Genomic DNA, 6,861 nt, shown 5'->3' with positions numbered 1-6,861 from the left:
CAGGACCTTCAGTGACGGTTGTTCCTGCTAAACCTTACCAATAGCAACACGTGAGGGGATGGTTTACTTTATGCTCATCTTTTGAAACTATTGTAAAAAATTTTGAAAAAATATTTACTGTTTTTGATTAATTCTTTTACAAGATTCCATAATTGTTTTAAATGTTGTATTTAAACTTAACCTAAAAATTTAAGTCTTAATAATAGATGTCACTTTCCGCAATGAACCTTGTATTCAATATTTTCAGGATCTGGGTAGTACTTACACATCACTGTCTCTTTAAAGAGTATGATGTTATTAAATGTCACCAACAGTTAACGAAATCAGATTTTTAATTTTTTTTGTGATGGTCATAAAGCTCACTCCCTCCTTCTTCATAAACCCGTTGGTAGTACACATTATAGAAACCCCGGGCGCTAATGACCGTAGCAGTTTTGCGCCCTAAAACCAAACCAAAAAAAAAAAAAAGAAAAATTACAGAAACTGTGTTCGCATTGCTAGGGTTAAGCTAAAATGGTGAAGAAGCATTTTCGATTTCAGATCGGCCATGTGTGAAAAATCGTAAAAGTCACACTAAGCAAAGCACAAGTGTTTTAATTGGCTCACCTTTAAAACCGATGTTGATCGATAAGGAAACGTACATGGTGGAACAAGATCATTTAAAACAACAAAGAAAAAGTTCCAATGAAAGTGTATTACAGTGCGCTGCATGTGATCAGATCCGCCAGGGGACTGGATAGTGTGTTTTAAATGCCACACGTGGTGAGTTGAGGACTACTCAAACTATGAATAACAATTAGTGTCTGATTTTTTAATTGAAAACACTTATCTAGAAGTATATTAATTTTCATCACAACAATCCTTTCATTAAATACTATTCAATCGGAAATAAAAAGCAAGGTTTAATTAATTAATGTACTGTCTTATACTTTCTTATAATAAAAATAATATTCATCTTTTACTCTCAGTACTGGAGCAAGACGGCACTTAAGTTTTGGCTCTTAAAATCCCCAAAAATGAATCTAGTACTTGCGTAATCCCTTTCAGTATGTCTTGTGTATTTAATTTTTAGTATTATTTTTGTATCCATGTCTGCATAATTTTACATGTTGATTTTCTTCTCAAAGAAAAATGGCAGAGACAATCATAGCCAGATTCCTTACATGCTGCAGAACAGCATTCCGGAACCTGCTATATGATATGATCCTCATGAGAGAACTTAGCAATTTCTCCAAATTGGCGACAAACTTTAGAATCCGCTGAAAACTGAAACAACTGCTTCCTCAAAGTGGCGCTTTTATACAGGAAACGTACTCCTTCGCGAAGATTGGCGCCTAGGTAGGAAGGGAAACCTCTGAGGAATGGAGGCATTATCTGCTTTCTATGTTCCAACATATAGAACTTGGCCTCTGCCCTTCTCACCAGTTTTTGGAATCGGTGGCTTACTGTGGACTGGTCTCTCCGGTCATCCCATTCATTTCCAGGCACTTTCCGCCTCAGGTCTCTTTACTGTTTTACTATTTATTACCTTCGACAGAGTCACGTAGTGACGCCAGCGACAAAATACCACAATTTTAATGGGGCGAGAACAATCATCTCGGACAGAAGACCACGTGGTAAGAAGACAACACAACGACAACCCCTCCCCCCTTTGTCGCCTCGACCGAACTTCCCTCATTGATGCCATCATCTCTTTACTCTTTAATCTCTAGGGTTTATCTCGAGAGTTTCCCCCACCAGAAAATCAGCGAAGAGGTTAAATGTGACGTTTAAAGTAACGATACGTTCATTGCCACTCTGTAAGCACTACTTGCGTAGTAATTTACTAACAATGTCAGTTTTCCTTTCAGTACCAGTGTCGTCTTGCAGTGAATTCTTGGCTATTAAACGTACTTAAGTAATGGCTGTTCTGAGCAGTGTCAAAGTTCTTGGTTCTTATACCAGGTGCTGAAAAAGTATTTCATGCTTTGAGAGGTAGCAAGTATGTCCAGCAAACATGGGCTCTAAAATGCATACATTTAGAGCTATGAGCACTTCTTCATATCCGCTATTGATCACTTCTGCTGCAGGCTTTTTGGTGTTACAAACGACCAACAGAACGCAGTAAGCAAATGAGTACTCAAATGAGACCACATTATTCTGTTATTTTGAAACAGCAAATGTTCTCATGTAATCCGCTTGGTATTGTACACGATTTGCACTTGAGCCATCGCTAAGGAGATGCTCACTATGCTGTCTACCATTTCCGACGTGGAATAATAAGCTTCCATTATAACGGTAGGTGCAAAGATAAAACAACAATGTAAAAGCGTTTCACAAACCTATCAAAACACAAGCTGGTTCCATTAAAACTAATTTTTTAGCTACAACAGCAGAGGAGTGAGTCCTCATCCCTTTACTGGTTTCTGTTAGTCATTCGTAACAGCAAAGAGCTTTCAGAACAAGAGATGTGCTCTACAGTAGCGAACATGAACAAGGGCCCATAGCTCTTAAGGTACGTATTTTAGAACCAATGTCTACTGCACGTTTTTGGCTTGTTTTGATCCATACTACCAACTATCAAAACATAGAACACTTTTTTAACAAACTGTATGTCAATATGTTAATGATGACATTTTTATTTATATGTTATACCGCTGTCCATGTCCTCTGTTTCTTAATTAACGCGTTTAGAACTTCCTGCAAAAAAGGAAGAATTCGATCGGCTTATGCGGTCAAGACTCTGACCAGAAATCATACTTAAATTTCCCACGGAAAAGATGGAGAAAAAGTGCTCTACCCTCACTTACACAGAGTGCCTCCCCACCCAAGAAGAAGCTGTCAGTTACGTCATATATACATTTCGAACATAAGACTATCTGATAGAAAGTATCCGGACACTCCTACGTAATGTCTAATTAACCGCCAGATGTCACGAGAGGCGGCTCCTCCAGTATAAAAGGAGGCGGGGAGTATTGTGTTGTCAGTAACACCAGAATGAGTCGGTTAGGAGGGCTCAGTGACTCTGAACGTGAACTAGTCATGGGCTCTCACCTGAGTAACAAATCCATTAGGGACGGTTCAGCCCTTCTAAAGCTGTCCAGGTCGTCTGTTTGTGATCGCGAAGTGGAAACGCGGAGGAAAAACCAAAGCTATATCAAGACTAGGGAGACCTCAAGTACTGGCGAATAGGGACAGTAGAGTATTGTGGAGCGAGGGTTGTGCAAACGTTGCATGAAATCAGCAGAGGGAATCCCTCGCGACTTCCAATGGGCTACTAGCAGTCCAACAGTGACTTTGTACAAGGAGTTAAAGAGCGTAGGATACAACGGTCGAGCAGCTCCTCATAAGCCACACTGTAGTCAATACTAAGTGACGTTTGAAGTGATAAGAGCGACGCCACCGGACATTGGGCCACTGGGAACGAATGATTTCGAGTGTTGAACCATGCTATATTCTGTGACAATCTGAAGGAAGAGTTAAAGCTTAGCGAATGGCTGTAGATCTTTGTCCGCCATCATGTGTAATTCCAACAGTGAAGTGCGGAAGAGGTGGTGTCGCGGTATGAGGGTGACGGTGTTTTTCGTGGTTAGGGTGTGATCCCCTTATAGCGCTTAAGAAAACGCTAAATGCGAAAGGATATTTTAAGACATTGTGCACCGCATACAGTTGAGAAGCATTCAAATAACTTCCGGGAATTCAGCCAGGTAACACTTTCAGCGAGTGCCGATATTTCGGCGGGAGAACACCCCGCCATTTTCAAGGCAAACTGCAACGGACAGGCTACGTACATGCAAATTTAAAACCTCGTTCTCGGACTGATGCGGGAAAGATAACACACACACTGAGCAACTAGTGCCACCAAAGATGACCAAAGTCAGAGCAATCGATAGTAAGACTACGAACTCGCAGGTGAGGTTAGGAAGAAGGATGATAGATCACTGGGACATGCAGTCTACAGAAAACTTACTCACACCGACCTGTACTTACAGGCTAATAGTTGTCACCATCCGGCTCAGCGTGAAGGGGTACTTCGTACCTTGGTACACAGGGCACATGTCGTTTCCGACGCTGAGACTTTGCCGGCTGAGCTGACCCATCGTGAGGTTACGTTTCGTCAAAATGATTATCGTGATAGACAGATTGAACGTGTGTTGCGCTATGGACCAACTGTATATCGGGTGTTTGATGATAATTCTGAGTCGACACCTAAGTCCACTACCTTTTTGCCTTACGTAGGAAACACTTCCAACAAGATCGGTCGTATATTACGGAAGTACGATGTGAAATGTGTTTTCTGACCTCCATCTAAAATTAGAGTGCTTTTGAATTTTGTTAAGGATCATCTTGGTCTGCGTAAGGCAGGTGTATATCACATTCCTTGTAGCTGCGACATGGCATGTATTGGTCAAACTATCAGTACCGTGGAGGACCCATGTACTGAACATAAACGGTACACACGATTACAGCAGCCAAGTAGATCTGCTATTGTCAAACATTACTTGGATACTGGTCACCCCATGTTATTTAATAACAACGAGATATTGGAATGCACGTCCAGTTATTGGGACAGTGTTATTAAGAAGGCAGTTGAGATTAAATTAGTGAGCAACCTCGTTAACAGGGATGGAGGTTTTTGTTTAAACTCTGTTTGGAACCCGGCTCTCTTCCTTGTCAAAAAACGGAGAAACAGAGTCAATGCTACCTCTCCTGCGAGTTCGTAGTCTCACTATCAATAGCTCTGACTTTGGTCATTTTTGGTGGCACTAATTGTTCAGTGTGTGTGTTATCTTTCCTGCAGCAGTCCAAGAACCAGGGTTTTAAATTTGCATGTACATAGCCCGTCTGTTGCAGTCTGCCTTGAAAATGGCGGGGTGTTCTTCCGTCGAAATATCGGCAGTCGCTGAAAGTGTTACCTGGCTGAATTCCCGGCAGTTATTTGAAAGTTGTATACGCCAAGAGAAACTCAGGTCTCAAGTTAAGGAGCAGTTCGGAGATGATGATTGATTGTATCAGGATGATAGTGCACCCTGTCCTAAAGCAGCAGCACCTCTGAGACCATAGTCTGTGAACAATAACATTTCTGAAATAGACTGGCCTGTCCAGAGTCTCGACTTGAACTCAATGGAACATCTTCGGGATGAGTGAGAACGTCCACTTCACTCCAAAGAACGATTTGTCATTCCTCCACAGACATTCACGTACTTCATTGAACGGGTCCCCAGCAGACTTCAAGCTGTCATAAGGGCGAGTGGTGGATACACCCCGTATTAATGTCCACTAATATGTGTACGAACTTTGAGAAAACAGCCTAGACAGAAGTTGGTGACACTGTTTAGAAAGTGGTGGTGTTCAGTGGAATTAAACTCTCAAGTTACTGCGAACACCAGGCAGCACTAATTTGTAGCTAGAGACTTGAGAACGTGCAGTGGAAAACGTGCAGCGACTGTCGTGATCCTCGCTGGAGCAGTATTCAAACAAACGAGAGATATATGGGCTGCTCGGGTCACCCGGGGGCGGCGTGTCGTGAGGAAGCGACATTAAGGGCGACCGTCCCCCCGACAGGGGATTCCCCGCGGGCGGAGCCGGCACGCACTCCGGGTGACTCGTAAACACACAGCAGCGGCTCCCGGGAGGACCATCAGCTGCCGCCCTGATTCACAGGGGCCGCTGGCCGCTCCGACGCCGGGGCTCCGTAATGGGGACCCGTATTAAGTGACGGCCCGGCACCGTGGCGCTCGCTCCGTGAGCCCCTTGCTTTCCCCTCTTCCTCGAAACCTCCCTAATGCCAGAGCTGCTCCACATTATAAGTTACTTCGTTGTTGACCAATAAACCACCGATTCTTTTAAAGACTTGAACTCCTACGTATAACACAGCTTCAGACTTGTGATTGTTTTTTTACAAAGGAGTTAATGTGTTAAATATTTGAGGTTAAGCATAAGAAATTTTAAAAAGGTTTGAAATTACGTTTAAAGTTTATTGGAAGTCGTTAAGTGCGAGCATTATCAAACGATCTTTGCGCAGAGGCAATATCGTAACCAATGAAGTAGAACCGAGGTGCGATTATTGCTAGTTGAATTTCTTTTTTTTTTTAATACCCCGCCAGAGAGACGTGAAATACCGTCTCTGTGGCAATTTTTGGCAGCCTCTGAGAGGGTGTAAGTAGCGCTTGGGTAGCTCAGTTGGTAGAGCACTTGCACGCGAAAGGCAAAGATCCCGAGTTCGAGTCTCGGTCCGGCACACAGTTTTAATCTGCCAGGAAGTTTCAGTTACCTTCTCTGCCGGCACGGTAGCTCAGCGTGTTCGGTCAGAGCGTTAGCTGCCCTCTGTAATAAAAAAAAACTGAGTTAATCGATCAACAACGAACTTAAACTGATGAATATAGTCTCGGTAACTTGCGCTCCATTTTAAGTAAAAGTCACTTTTAACGCGTCTCAGTGTTTATGACGTCGTATCTGATGAACTATGTGGAGGACAATGATATTATTTTGCGGGTACATTTAGTGATACACACTGATCAGCCACGACATTTCACCTGTTGCATGTATACCAGCGGCGACGCGTCGTGGCGTCGAAGCGATGAGGCCTTGGTAGGCCGCTGGAGGGAGTTAGCTCCACATCTGCATACAAAAGTGATATAATTCCGGTAAATTCCGGGGAGGTGGGCTGTGAGCTGTGACGCCGCGTTCAATCACATCCAAGATGTGTTAGAACGGGTTCAGATCTGATGAGTTGGGGGACCAGCACATCAATTCGAACTCGGCACTGTGTTCCTAGAACCACTCCATCACACTCCTGGTCTTGTGACATGGCGCATTATCTGGCTGAAAAATATCATTGCCGTCAGGAAACATGATTATCTTGAAGGAGTGGTGCCTTGC

General features: G+C 43.2%; 1 non-coding gene across 1 annotated transcript; it reads left to right on the top strand.

Moving 5' to 3' along the window:
- The first annotated feature begins 5,992 nt into the window (after nucleotides 1-5,992).
- Nucleotides 5,993-6,136, top strand: LOC124617255. The gene has a single exon (XR_006980014.1). It is a non-coding gene; the product is annotated as a U4 spliceosomal RNA (small nuclear RNA).
- Nucleotides 6,137-6,861: the final 725 nt, after the last annotated feature.

The sequence above is a fragment of the Schistocerca americana genome, chromosome 5 (genome assembly GCF_021461395.2).
Source record: "Schistocerca americana isolate TAMUIC-IGC-003095 chromosome 5, iqSchAmer2.1, whole genome shotgun sequence".
Lineage (NCBI taxonomy): Eukaryota > Metazoa > Arthropoda > Insecta > Orthoptera > Acrididae > Schistocerca > Schistocerca americana.
This window is presented reverse-complemented; position numbering and strand designations above follow the sequence as displayed.